Raw genomic sequence first — 16088 nt, forward strand, 5'->3', positions numbered from 1 at the left:
TATGGCTTGGAAGTCTCTCTCTTAGCTTTGCTTTTTGGCATAATCGATTATTTTTAGATGGCCTTCCCAACATTTGAACCTAGTTTGTTCATCAGTTCTTATTGAAACTACATGTCAATTAAATACCACAGATTTTGTGATGATAGTACAAGGAGGAAGCGGCAACGCACAAGTAAATTTCGGTTGGGATAAGATTTAGAACACTGTCATGAGGAACATCAGGCTGAGGCATGGCACAAGGCATGACACTTTAACATTAGATGAGTGCCACTTAATAGAAAAGGAAAAGATGATGATTGAAAGCATCAAAAGGGAAGAGCCTTCAGTGGATGAATCTGGCTTGGTCTGTAATTGTGTTCAGGGCCTGCTCTGATTATAATACAATAAGACTCATCACTTGGTAAAATAATTTATAATGAAGCTCATGGAATCATACTGACAAGAAAGGAGGGAAACATCAAAGACACCTCCTCATGTGCCATAAATGACAGGAAGAACATCTGGAACAGAACATGCTGGGCGCTGTTTATCTGTGTGCCCTCTTCTGTGGAGGAGAACCTCTTATCCTGTTAACTTAGAGCCAGGCAAACCAGAGCTCTGTTTACATGGAAGCTGCTGTGACCTTCCCGGCATGCTTTCCTGTCAGCTGGATCCCAAGCATAGCCCCCTTTCACAGCCTTGCATCATCTTCTCGGAACACAGCCATGTGGAGAGGGAACAGCTGGGAAGGGATGGCTGAAAAAATCCCCAAGGATTCTACAGAGGGTCTGGTAATCCTCTTTTTACCAAGTAAACTTAAGGATCCTGAGATTACTTTTATCAAATACAATGGCAATGTGAGGAGAAAGAAAAAAACAACAACAAAATGCAAATTTGAGTGGTATGACCACATTGCAGGGCAAAACACTTTTGTAAACAAGGCTTAAAGTTTTGTATATTTTTTAACATTTGGTTATGTGATGATACACATGTTTACCAAAGCCTAAGAACAGATGCTCTTGATACAACAATAGGGCATAAAGTCCTGCAGAAAATACATACATTCTCATTGTGTTTTCATCATTGAAATCCATATTTTAAGGGTTCTTTCAATGGTTCAGTGTCATTCTTCACATTGCAACTCATTTTTTAAAAATCTCAGTTTTTAAAAAAATGACCCTTTAGAACTATTGATGTGTACATAATACAAAATGAAAGTATGTTTCAGTTGTTATTTAATTTTATCTTATTCCTCTTTATTGAAATAACCAATTACTAATGCATATCTCAGAAATACATGAGACAATTTTTTCCCCTCTACTTTGACTCTTTAAATGAATTTCATTGCTGCTTTATAATTGACAAGCTGGGTGTTATTGTGAAAATTTTTAATCTCTCTGTGCCTGAGTCATTGCACCTACAAAATGGAGATGATATCAGAGTCTACTTCATACAGTTGTTTGATAATTAAATAGAATAATATACGTAAAATACTTAGCAAAGTGCTTGTGACGTAGAAAGTCCTCAGTAAGTGCTACCTATAATAATCTTTATCATCATCATAATTCATTCAGATGAATATCATTTAAATCATGATAGCCTCTCTTCTAGTGGGTCAAGAATACCCTAATTTTAAAATAAGTTTTATGTTTATGATAGCATTTAACTTCTGTTATTAATTTCACAGTTGTCACTACTATCTAGTTTGAGAACACAAAAAATGTCAGCACCCTCCAAATTTAGTTAGTAAGGGAGTTATAGATGATGAGGAGTTTTTGGAAAACTTATTTCAAACTCTAAAAATGTTCAGTTTTAACTTTCAGGCATGATAATATTTGAATTGTGACAAATCTGAAAATCTCAATAACTAAAGTTTGTTGATAATCATATTTGCAATCATATACTTCATCTAACCATTAAAACTAATATGTCAACACAGAATTTTGAGGTTTAAAAAATTTGTTTATTCAAAGAAAACCTGGAAGCATGTATGCCATTGTGAAATGCTCAAAAAAATGTGCCAAGCAGAGGAAGTTGAAAACAATGTTTGTGAACTCCAAATTCATCTTCTTTGCTGTTTTAGGGGACCAGATTCTCAACCGTTTTGAGAAATGCTCAGAGATGAGTGGAAAGTGTTTTGAAATCAGAAATGACATGTGTCAGTGTCTATCTGCCATAGCAGGGAGACTTCCCTTTGTGTAAAGGGCAGCCAAGCATTGTCTTTGGCTCTTCATGCACGCATCCCAATGACATAAATGGGAGGGTCAAGTTGAAATCTTTCCAGACTTGGATACATCATGTGTTGAATTCTTTAGATCTAGATATTATGATAATTTCCAGGCTTAGAGTTAGATGTGATGAGAATTAAATGGCCTCAGTTACTTTTCTAAAAGTTTCAAACATAACTTAATTGGGCCAACTCGTGATGTAATAAACAAGGAAAGTTTCCTACACCCCTGTGTAGAAGTATACTGCATCAACATGATTAATATTTTCATGTTCCAGAAATTCTTTTATTTTGGCTTACCATGACCTTAGATTCCCTAATAGTCACTTGTTTACTTATTTACATATTTTTTCTATTTTAAATTATTTTATTCCATTTTTGTGTGTACATAGTAGGTGTATATATTTATGGAGTACATGGATGTTTTGATACAGGCATGCAATGTAAAACAGACACATCATGAAGAATGGGGCATTCATCTCCTCAAGTATTTACCCTTTGTTTTATATCCAGTGAAATAATCCAGTCATAACATTCATTTGTTTTAGACATCCTCTGAAAGCAGTTTCTAAGACAAAGCTTCTGTAGAGGCAGTTTATTTATGAAGCAATTTTGAAAAGCAAGAAGTGGTGAAAGATTGAATAGGAAAGAGGAAAAGCAAATGCAATAATGCATTACTGAGTCCGCCACACCAGCAGTGCCCAGTTCTGTGGGTCACTGTGAAGCACTTTATGGTATACGCTTTAGAATTGGTCCAAAAGGAGTAGAGAAGATATCCATCCTTTAGCTTCTGTGTCCCATTGGTCAAGGAACACCTCACTGATATTTACTCCCTTGCACTTCTGAATGATGCATAAGTTCTTGCAGAATTGCCATGCAAGCACATCAAAACCAAGCATAACCACCAAACAAACAAATCCCAGCTGGAATTGAGAGATATTTAGCCGAGGCCTGAGTCAAGTACTGTCAGGTTGCACTTTTGGGAGACTAATTGAAACCTTCAAAGAACTGATCAACACCGCAGTCTTGGAGTAGGCTATAAAGAAGATTCTAGGTAGAGCCCAAGAGGTATCATTTCTTTTACCTACAGTTCATCTTTTTCACCTCTCAGTGATTCTTATTCCCTCCAGTCCTTCACAGAATCTTTTTCAAGATAGTGGCCAAACTTGCAAGGATTTAATAACAGAGTTGAACTAATAGTAGAGTTGAATGAACTACAGTCCTCACTAATCATAGCTAGTCCTAAAGCCATGATCAATATTTTCTCTCTTTCACCATCCATTTTGAATTTTCCTTATATTTGTCCAGTGGCTGGTCTAATTGTATGCCTCATGGAGAGATCCCAGAACTAAGAGTTTGAAGCCCTAGTTTCCTTGCCCTTGCTGGACTATGGTCGCCGAAGTTGCTGATTCTGTTATCACTGAGTGTAGAAGCTCCAAAAGACAACCCAGTGAATCTCTTCCTTTCCAGATATATTCTTGCATGATCTCAATGTATAACAGCAATTCTAATTCCTCATGGAAATCAAGGTCAATTATTACCCCCGGCATAGTTAACTCTTTGTCTGCTGATCCTCCAGCATCATGAGCTCAACATGACCAGTGATAGTCATAGCTTCAAGCATAGTAGAACTCTTAAAGTGATACACTGATGGAAGCATTCCATCATAGGAAATAGGACTTCTAATACAACCTAAAATGGCAGTGACCGGAAGCATACATTCTGAAATGAGTCACTGAGAGTTGTGGTGAAAATCACCAATCCCGCTTCTACCTTTGGTTTCCAAACCTGTGTACATTTTCTACTGGGGATACAGGACTTGCAATGGGCTATTGATTCAGAGTACAAGCCACATTCTAGGGGACTGCATCCCAATCTCACAAGATGTTATCCCTGAGCTGTTGTCTTTGCAAAGCCTCTTAACAGGATATCCTATTGTTTCATCAGACTAACTGCTTCTGGGTGATGAGGTGTCTAATAGGTCCAATGGATTCTGTGGATATTTACACATTCTTACATCTCCTTTGCTGTTAGTGTCTACTAGTGTGAGGCAATGTTGTATGTAATACCATATTAATGGTTCAGGTAAATAATAGTAGTATTGGAAAAATTTTCTGTAGGTATGAAATGAAAACCCACATTCCCATTGAAATTACACAGTTGGATGGTCTCCTCAGGGATGGTGTCACCTTGCTGCTAGTGTCAAGGCATTCTATAGTGGCAGCAACTAGATCATTTATGGTAAGCAAAAGCCCATGTTATTTAGTCCTCTATCCCCATTTAGTCCTGTATCTCATTATGTCGGGGTTATCCTGTATCCTTGAGTCAATAGCCATTTCATTCATGACTCATTGTGTCAGCACAACTGTGGCTGAGTAAATAAGAAGGTTGACACCCAAGGGAGGGGTCGTCTTGTCCAGTTGGTTGTTGGTTTCCTATTCTGTCGTGAATATTCTCCAGTGGGCATTAGTGCAAGACATGATATTTGCATATTTGTATACTTTGTGCCCACTTCCATTATTTTATCCATTTTCTTCTTTTGCAGACTTCTCTTCCTCTGATCTTTGATTATTGTTCCTTCAGGTGCAGGAGTCAATGCCTGAATTAGGACAAGAGGCCCAGACTTTTATACCTCTTCAAATGCTAGCTTTTAAGTGAGCCATCTTTGACACCAAGTCCAGTTTGGCTTTCAGATGATTGCAGTCCCAGCTGACATCTGAGTACAACCATTTCAGAGCCCCATAGAGTAAATGGTCTAGCCAAGTCCTCGCCTAACAAATGAGGAACAAAGTAAAGTGTTTGCTTCCATAGGTTGGGGGTAATTTGTTAGGCATCAATAAAAACTAGAATTAGTTACCATGTGCCAAGTACTCTGCTCCACCTCCATGCATTATCTCAGTCAACTTCCTTACTCCTGACAACATTGAAAAGTGTTATTTTCATGTTAGAGATGAGGAAAGTGAGCTTTGAAGAGGTTAACATTCTTGCAATTCCATGCAGCTAAGAAGAGAAAGAGTTGAAATTCAAATCTAGTCTAACCATTACCTGAGAAATAAGATTAAAAGAAAGAAATTTATAGAGTAATACACTGTCTTTAAGCAGGAAAAAAATTGGCAACATACATGATATTAATTGATTTAGAAATACCCATATTCAATAAAATAATTACAACATTTTCTAGAGATCAGCATGTGCAAGCTGGAAATGAAAAATTTGGCTGAGAGGGCCCTAGTGAAAAACAAATTTAATTATTACCATATGAATGTTGTTGCCTGAATAGTGTTGATGCCAAATTGCTGAGCAAAAGGTATTGGAAATAATCTGTAACAATTTTTGTAAAGATGTTTTGGCATGAAAATGAGGAGCCATTTTATTTTGAAATACTGAAAAGCACGAGTGAAAACATAATTAGTATCTATAAAATGTGAATAAGTATAGTGCTTTGCTTTAAGTGACCTTTGATGAATTCTAGTTCTTTCGTTCTTTATATATTTTTTTCTTTTTGAAACAGTGTCACTCTGTTGCCCAGGCTGGAGTACAGTGGCACATGATCTTAGCTCACTTCAACCTCTGCCTCCTGAGTTCAAGCGATTCTCCTGCCTCAGCTCCCAAGTAGCTGGGATTAAAGGCACGTGCCACCACACGTGGATAATTTTTGTATTTTTAGTAGAGAAGGGGTTTCACCATATTGGCCAAGCTGGTCTTGAACTCCTGACCTCAAGTGATCTACCTGCCTCAGCCTCCCAAAACGCTGGAATTACAGACATGATTCACCGCGCCTGGCCAAATTCTAGTTCTTTAATATGCCATTACCTATTTAACCTAACCCCCAAAAAGGAGGAATCAGTTTCTTTGCTTATCATAGTTTATAGATCTACTTTATTATGCTTTATAGGTCTATTGTCAAAACAGAAATATCAAATTTCTTCAATGGTTCTTTCCTATGTCCTTCTATATAATATTTGGTACTTAGGGAATAGGTTGGATGTTTAGGGTAAATTTATTAGGATTTGATTTGTTTGACCCATGGTTGTCAAATATGAGAGTGCATAGAGTCATCTCGGGATGCATAATAAAAACTATAAATTCCTGAACCACATTGCCAGAGATTCTGATGGAAAGGCTGCAGGTTGATGCCCAGAGGTCTACTTGTAAGGAAGACTCTTAGAATTTCTTTTGCATATGGCCTGAGTATCACATTTGGACAAACATTGTCCTAGATATTATGCTAGTAATTTCATTAACTGCCATCAGATTATAGGATGCCATTCACCATAAACTGCCAAATGTGTAGAGGTCATACATTTAAAAGTATATGCTTTCTTAAAAAAACCAGAAAAACAAAAACAAAAAGTTACTCTACCTTAAAAAATATTCAAAATAAATTAAATCCCTAAAGTATATATAAAATGATTATTATAACTATATGGAATATTGCTTAAAGTACAGTTATATTAAGAGTTAAAGTTGTGCAACAACCTTAGCACAAAATGTTTTCTTTATCATATGGATTATATTTAGGTATGATTACATATTAATATGTAGTATATTACCTATGTCATAATTATATAGAAAATATAGCAGCTATATTACTACATATTAAGTAAAATAATTATTATTTAGTTTAACTTTGCTATCACCTTAAAATTGCATGAAAACTTGCAAATATAGGTAATAAAAATTAGTCAAGGTTTAAGCCATTATCTAGTACTCGCAGGCTGGCTATTTATTTATGTGTTCTCAATTGCCTAGAAGTATCAAAAGTCAATATAAAGTCTATGGATGTTTTTATTGCCTTAATAGCTCTTGGACTTGATTTATCTTTACCTATGTATCCTTGTCTTTCAGGCTTTCCCTCATGTAATTCTACATAGAATTTCCCTTTATCATCTGTGAAAGAGTTATGCCTTATCTCAAAATGATCACCACCTGAAATGAAAACTAGAAAGGACGGAGTCTTAAATTTTTCCCTCAAGAATTCAATTTTGTATTAATTCAACAATGAATCTATTAAGTAACCTTTATTACTAGACAGTCCCTCAATACTAAGAATATAAAACAAAACAAAACATCTGCTCTCTAGAATACCTGTTAAAATAGTCCTCTGCACCTCAAAATCTTGAGTAAATTATCACAATGTTTTTTTGAAGTAATCAGTTTCCTCTTGTATCTTCTTTTGCTATTAAATGAACTAGTATAATACAATAACAGAAGGGGCTTTGAAGTCTGCATTTTTAAGAACTCTATTCAAATCTTCTCCCAGCAATGACTTGTACTATAGAATAAAAACAACTTTCCCATCTATAAACAATTTTCTCATCTATACAATAAAAAAATAATGTTTCATTCCCAAAGATTTTTTTGTCAACGTAATTCAAAGACTAATATATATCTGTATCTATCTATCTATCTATCTATCTATCTATCTATCTATCTATCTATTTTTTTGAGAGTCCCACTCTTTTGCCCAGGCTGGAGTGCAGTGGTGCTACCTCAGCTCACTGCAACCTACGCCTCCTGGGCTCAATGAAAAATATACAGAAAGTAAAGAAATATTAATTTTAAAAATCTTCTAAATCTTGGCAAAAGCAGTAAGAGCTTGTGGTATTTGAACCAAGACGCACTCCCCACTTTGCCCTCCCATGTCAGCAAGATGCAAACTCCACTCCAGATTTGTACAGCTAATAACACAGGGTTGCCTCTAATCCTTGCTCCAAGTCAGAGTGCTATTCTCCTAGGAAGAGCAGGACATTAGCATTTCTTATCCTGCTTATAGCTACTTGTTCTGAGGTTAAATTCTGTGTAAGTATAATTGAGTGATGAGAGCTCCTTCCTTCCCACCTCCACAACCTCAAACCCCCCATGCGTGGAACAGAGACTCTTTAACTCCTTGGGCACAACTCCACTAGAATATTGGAGCCTGTCTTTCCCTTGGCTTGTAAGCTAGAGATTCCAGGCTAAGAGAGGCAAGCTACTGCCTGTGCCCTTCTATTTAGTATTCAGCTTCCAAAACAGTGGAACTGCTACTCAGCGAGAGAAATGCACATTATCTCTATGCCAGGTCCAGAACCATGGCTCACAGATTTTGCCCAGGGTGGGAGAATCAGGCTATAAAAACAATCAGAATCTCTTCAGAAGAAAACTGACCTCATTTGCAACACAGTGTGGAAAAATTTAAGCCTAAGTGTGATCTCAAAATAGTGAAGATTGTAGTGACAGGCAACTGGGAGAAAAGCGGTAGATTCTTTGGGGATATAAGATAAAATGTTGACTGCCTAGTTTGTCAGACAGAGCCACAGAAAGAGACAGCATGGAGGAACACTTCGTAGGCCAGACCAAATTTCAAACACTACCTCTGAAGCTATTCCTTCAAAGAAGTTTGCATCTGACTGGATCAGTCTGCTGAGAAATTCATACTCCAGCACATTGCTGAAAACAATAGAACAATAATCTGGCAATTATTGGGCTTAACAGCTGGGTGTGGTCAGGAAAAGAGTCAAAGAGATATCTGTCAAAACTATTGTCATTCCAGTGCGATCATAGACTCTTTAGGCCAAAAATCAGCATTAGAAGCTTCCTGAAGCAGGAAGGGGTGTGGTAGGTAATATACTTCACTAAAATAATTCAGTCGGTCACTAAACAAATAAAAATCATTAACAATTTCAAGCCCTGGAGGGGATGAACAAATACCCTAAATTGCTATATTATCTATATTGTGATTTGCAACAAAAGTTACGAGACCTACAAAGAAAAAAGAACATATGATTCATATGCTGGAAACACACCTCACATACTATAAACTACCTGTGTAAATGGCCAGATATCAGGTTTGACAAAGATTTCTAAATAGCCATTATAAATATATTCAAAGAAAACTATGATAAAATAAGTAGGAAGGTGTGATGATAATGTTGCAAGAAATAGAGAATATAGAGACAGAATTTTTTTTTAAAGGAAACAAATGGAAATTATGGATTTGAAAACTTAATTACTGAAATAAAAAATTCACCAGAAAGGCTGAACAGTATATTTGAACAAGCAGAAGAAAGGATTAGCAATATCAAAAATAGATTGATAATGCAATCTGAAAAACAGAAAGAAAAGAACAAAAAGAGTACTTGAAGAAACAATAGCTAAAATATTGCCAAATTTATTGGAAAACATTAATTTATGCATCTAGGAAGCTCAACAAATTTCAAGTAGGATAAATGCAAAGAGATTCACAGACAAGTCATAGTGAAAATGCTGAAAGCCAAAGGCAAGGACAAAAATCTTGAAAGCACCAAGAGAAAAATGACTCATTATTTACAAGGGAACTTCAAGAAGATTAAAGGTAAATTCTCATCAGAAACAATGGAGGCCACAGATGGGAAGGGAGGTAAAGAAGGGATGGATAGCACAATCAAAGTACTCAAAGGAAAAAACAAAGCTTTCAACCAAGAATCCTATGTATAGCAAAACTATCAAAATTGAAATGGGAAAATGACATGAAAAGATAAACAAAAAGTGGACTGATTTGTTGTTAGTAGACCTACCTTACAAGAAACACCTAGGAAAATTTTTTAGGCTAAAAGCAAGTGACCTCATTTTTCTTTTCTTTGATTTCTATTTTTTTTTTTTTTACCACAATATCTCACAAAACAGCCAAATATACTCCTGTAAAGACAGAAAGCAAAAGTAATGCTAGTTCTGTGAATTTTCTCTGCTCGTATGAATCCATAAGCTTCCACCAACAGATAGAAAGAAGCTCAGTGAGAAGTCTGACCTCATTTTTTGAATCCACACATATAAACAAAGAGTACCTGAAAAGGTAATTATGTGATCACAAGAGTATAAACACATATTTATTCTCTTAACTGATTTAAAAGGCAACTGGATGAAACAAAATAAAATGTATAGAATGAATATAGGAATGTAATACATTTGCCAATAACAGCACAAAAGAAGTGGGTGGAAACACAGCTCAATTAGGCTATGAAAATGACTCCATATGGTAACTCAAATCTACAAAAACAAATAGATCCAGAAATGATAAATAAAAAGACTACTATAACAAAAGTTATAAATATATACTTGCTCTCCTCTCCATTAATGTCTTCTTTAAAATGCTTAAATTGTATTGAGTAATAATTATACTCATGAAATGTTGAACTTGAGACATTTATAGAATGAAATATGTATAACAATAGTATTACAAAAGAGGAAAGAAAATTGTGCTACAAGAATAACATTTCTAGATCATATTGAAATTAAGTTAATGTAAATCTGAAGCTAATTCAAATAAATTAAGATATATATGGAACAAACACTAGGGAAATAACTCAGTATGTGTAGTAAAAAATCATTTAAAAATACTATGCAACATAAGAAAATATTCATTTAATGCAAAGAACATAGTAAAGGTGAAATAGAGGAGCAAAAACAGTACAAAACTGAAAACAAAAATTAAAATGACAGATGTAAACCCAACTATAGCGATAATGACATTAAATGTAAATGGATTAAATAATCCTATCAAAATGCATAGATTGTCAGACTGGATTTTAAAAACTAAGATCCAAGTTTATGTTCTCTACAGGAGACACACTTTAGATTCAAAGATGCAAATATATTGAAAGTGAAAGGATGGAAAAAGATGTCCTGCAAAGAGCAACCACAGGAAAGCTACAGTGACTATAGTAATATCAGACACAATTGATTTTAAAACAAAAAATATTGCTAGAGATAAAGAGTGAAATTTTATAATAAGAAAAGTGTCAATAAATCAGAAGACTATAATAATTATAGTCCAAACCAACAATCTAAACTTTCACCTTAAGACACTGATAAAAAAGAGGAAATTAAGCCTAATGCCAGAAGAAGGAAGAAAATAATAACAATTGAAGTGGAAATTAATAAAATAGAAATACAGTAGGAAAAATCTGTAAAACCAAGAGCCAGTTATTTGAAAATATCAATAACGTTGACAAACCTTATCAAGATTGCTCAAGAAAAAAGAGACTAAGAGAAGACTGAAATTACTATAATCAGATTTGAGAGGGGACACTACCATCAACTCTACAGAAATAAAAAGGATTATTAAAAAAAACTATAAAATATTGCATGCTAATAAATTAGACAACTTAGATAAAAATGGACACATTCTTAGAAAGACACAAATTGTGAAGACTGACTCAAGAAGAAATAAACAATCTCAATAGACCTTTAAGTAAAGTGATTGAATTAGCAATCTAAAAACTACCCACAAAGAAAGGCCTAGTCTCAAATTGCTTCACCAATAGATTCTACAAAATATTTAAAGAATTTATAGCAAATCTTCACATACTCTTTCAAAAAATAGAGTATCAGGGAACACTTTTCTGTTCATTTTGTGATGCCAGCATGATACTGACACCAAAACCAGAAACAGACATAAAAAGCAAAATACATTACAGACCAGTTTCTTTTATGAATATAGACACAAAAATTCTCAACATACTACCAACAGCCTAAATCCAGCAACATATAAAATAAACTATACAACATAACTAAGTGTGATTTATCTCAAGAATGTAAGTTGGTTTAATATCCCCAAATCAATTAATGTAATATACACCATATCAATTGAATAAAAAATGAGGCAAATGTTAATCTTAATAGACTACATAAAAGCATCTGATAAAAATCAACATCTTTTATAATAATAACACGGAACAAACTAGGAATAGAAAGAAACTTCTTCAGCATGATATAGGGCATGCTGTATAGGGCACATACAAAAACCCACAGTCAATATTACATGTAATGGTGAAAGAATGGATGCTTTCCCCTTCAGATAAGGGACTAAACAAGACTTCTACTCTCACAACTTCTAGTCAACATTGTGCTAGAGGTTATAGCTAGGGCCATAGAAAAGGAAAAAAAAAAAATAAAAGCCATCTAGATTGAAAAGAAAAAAGTAACCTCTATTCGGAGATAAAATTATCTTGTATAAAAAGATGCTAAAAAATCCACCAAAAAAGATAAAAACTCTTTTAGAACTAATAAATGACTTCATCATAGTTGTAGGGTAGAAAATTAACATACAAAAATATATTTTGATATGCTTGTGATGAGCAATCAAAAAATAAAATTAAGGAAAGTCTATTTGTGATAACATCAAAAAGAATAAAATATTTAATAATTAAATAAAATAACAAAACATATGCTCTGAAAACTATAAAACAGTATCAAATTAAATTAAATATCTAAATCAATAGAATAGCATTTCATGTTCCTAAACTAGAAGACCTTATATTATTAAAATGGCAATACTCCTGGTTACTAGCTGAAATGTGTTTCTGGCCCACCTTCCCACCAAATTTGTATGTTGAAGTCCTAGATCCCAGTACACTAGAATGTTACTGTGTTTGGTTATAGGGCCTTTAAAGAGGTAATTAAGTAAAAAGTCATATGGGTGGGCCCTAATCCAATATGACTAGTGTCCTTATAAGAAGAAGACATTAAGACATGAATGCTCACAGAAGGAAGACCATGTGAAAACAGGGAGAACATAGCCATCTACAAGCCAATAGGAGAGGCTGCAGAATCCAAAATATACTAAGAATCTAAGCACATCTTGATCTTGAACACCTGGCCTTCAGAAATGTGGGAAAATAATTTCTATTATTTAAACCACCCAGTCTGCAGTACTTTGTTATGGCAGTCATATTGAACTGATATAACTCCCTAAATTTATCTACAGATTCAAAGCAATCCATATCACAATCTCATTTGGCTTCTTTGTAGAAACTGTCAAGCTGATTCTAAAATTCTTGTGGAATTACAAAGAACCCAGAATAGTAAAACAATGCTGCAAAAAACCAAAATAGGACTCACCACTTCTCCATTTCAAAACTTGCTATAAAGCAACAGTAATCAACATATTGTGCTACTAGCATAAAGGTAGGCATAAAGATTAACACAATATAATTGAGAGTCTAGGAATACATTCATGTGCCTATACTCTAGTTTTTAACCAGCATGCCAAGGCCATACAATGGAGGAAAGAATAATTTCTTCAAGAAATAGTGCTGGGACAACTAGATAGCCACATGAGAAAGAACGACATTGGACCCTTACCTCACACCATATATACTAATTCACTCAAAATGAACGAAAGACTTCAATGTAAGAACTAAAAATATAAAACTCTTAGAAAAAAATGTAGGGATAAATCTTCATGGCCTTGAATTTGGTACTGAGTTCTAGGTATGCAAATAACAATAAAAGAGATAAACGACTTCATCAAAATTAAAAACGTTTGTGTTCCAAAGGACACCATTATGAAAGTGAAAAAATAATCTACAGAAGAAGAAAAAACAATTTGCAAATCATATATCTAATTAGGCATTTGTATAAATAATACATGAAGATAGACCAATGGAACAGAATGAAAGTCCAGAAATAAAGTCAAATACTTATAGCCAACTGATCTTTGACAAAGCAAACAAAAACACAAAGTGGGGAAAGGACACTCTATTCAACAAATGGTGCTGGAATTATTGGCAAGCCACATGTAGAAAAATGAAACTGGATCCTCATCTTTTACCTTATACAAAAATCAACTCAAGATGGATTAAGACTTAAATGTAAGACCTGAAATCATAAAAATTCTAAAAGATAACATGGGAAAAATTCTTCTAGACATTGGCCTAGGCAAAGAGTGGATGACCAAGAACCCGAAAGCAAATGCAACAAAAAACAAAGATAAATAGATGAGACCTAATTAAGCTAAAAAGTTTCTGCACAGCAAAAGAAATGATCAGCAGAGTCAACAGACAAACCACAGAGTGGGAGAAAATCTTCATAATCCATATATTTGACAAAGGACTAATATACAGAATCTACAAAGAACTCAAACAAATCAGCAAGAAAAAAGCAAGCACTCTCATTAAAAAGTGGGTGAAGAACATGAATAGACAATTCCCAAAAGAAGGTACATAAATGGCCAACAAGCATATGGAAAAAGTGCTCAACATCACTAATTATCAGGGAAATGCAAATCAAAACAACAATGCAATAATACCACCTCATTCCTGCAAGAATGGCCATAATCAAAGAATCAAAAAATAATAGATAGTGGCACGGATGTGATGAAAAGGGAACACTTTTACACTGTTGGTAGGAATGTAAACTAGTACAAATATTGTGAAAAACATTGCGGAGATTCCTTAAAGAACTAAAAGTAGATGTACCATTTGAGCCAGTAATCCTTCTATATCCAGAGGAAAAAAAAAAGTCGTTATATGAAAAAGATACTTATACATGCATGTTTATATTAGCACAATTTGCAATTTCAAATACACAGAACCAGCCCAACCCTCCATCAAGCAACAAGCAGATAAAAAAAAATGTGTTATAAATATACCATGGACTACCACTCAGCCATTAAAAGGAACAAAATAATGGCATTTGCAGCAAACTTATGGAGTTGGAGACCATTACTGTAAGTGAAGTAACTCAGGAATACCTAACAAAACATTATATGTCCTCACTCATAATTGGGAACTAAGCTATGAGGATGAAAAGGCCTAAGAATGATACAATGCACTTTGGGGACTCGGAGAAAAGGGTGAGAGGGGGCCAAGAGATAAAAGACTACACATTGGGTACAGTGTACACTGCTTGGGTGATGGGTGCACCAAAATCTCAGAAATCACCACTAAAGAACTTATTCATGTTGTCAAACACCACTGTTCCCCAGAAACCTATTCAAATAAAAAGCAAATTAAAAAAAGAATATATGAAGAAGTTTTAGAATTCAATAATAAAAGGCAATCTGATTTAAAAACAGGCAAAGAATCTGAATAGACATTTTGCCAAAGAAGATATAAAAATGGTTAGTAGGCACATGGAAGGATACTTGGCATCATTAGCCATAAAGCAAATGCAGACCAAAATCAGAGTGAGACACTACTTGACACCCAACAAGATGGCTAAAAGTTTTAAAATTCAGGTAATAACAAGTATTGAGAAGGATATGGATAAATTGATGTCCTCATACACTGCTGGTGGGAATATAAAATAGGGCAACCACCTTGGAAAATACTCTGACAGATCCTGAAGTGGGTTAAATACAGAGTTACCATATGATATATGGTATAACTCTGTGTTATATACTATATAACATATGGTAACTCTATGTTTAACCCACTATATATACTACTACTAAGTATATATCCAACACAGATAAAAACATATGTCAAAGAAACACAAGAACAACAAAAACTTGTACCAAATATTTATAGCAGCATTATTTATTTATAGTAGCCATAAGGTTTAAATGATGTCTATCAACTAATAAAGTGTGGGATAGTCATATAATGGAATATTATTCAGTCATAAAAAATAATAAAGTAGTGATATATGCCATAACATGGATGAACCTTAAAACCTGCTAAGTAAAAGATGCCAGTCACTAAAGAGCATGTATTATATGATTCCATTTATATGAAATGTCAAGAATAGGTAAACCTATAGAGGCAGAAAGTAGATTGATAGTTGCTTACGGCTGGAAGGCCTGGAAAAATATCTAAGAGTTGTAAGATTTCTTTTGGCCCGTGCAGTGGCTTATGCCTGTAATCCCAGCATTTTGGGAGGCTGAGGTGGGCTGATCACAAGGTCAGGAGATTGAGACCACCATCCTGGCTAACACGGTGAAACCCTATCTCTACTAAAAATACAAAAAATTAGCCCGGCGTGGTGGCGGGAGCCTGTCGTCCCAGTTACTCAGGAGGCTGAGGCAGGAGAATGGCGTGAACCCAGGAGGCGGAGCTTGCAATGAACCGAGATCGCGCCACTGCACTCCAGCCTGCTGACAGAGTAAGACTCCATCTCAAAAAAAAAAAAAAAAAAAAAAAAA

The 16088-nt window shown here is 34.7% G+C and overlaps 1 non-coding gene across 1 annotated transcript; it reads right to left on the bottom strand.

Moving 5' to 3' along the window:
* Positions 1 to 9832: 9832 nt before the first annotated feature.
* LOC112625599 lies at positions 9833 to 9967 on the bottom strand. Its single transcript, XR_003119683.1, has one exon. It is a non-coding gene; the product is annotated as a small nucleolar RNA SNORA75 (small nucleolar RNA).
* Positions 9968 to 16088: the final 6121 nt, after the last annotated feature.

The sequence above is a fragment of the Theropithecus gelada genome, chromosome 5 (genome assembly GCF_003255815.1).
Source record: "Theropithecus gelada isolate Dixy chromosome 5, Tgel_1.0, whole genome shotgun sequence".
Taxonomy (NCBI): Eukaryota; Metazoa; Chordata; class Mammalia; order Primates; family Cercopithecidae; genus Theropithecus; species Theropithecus gelada.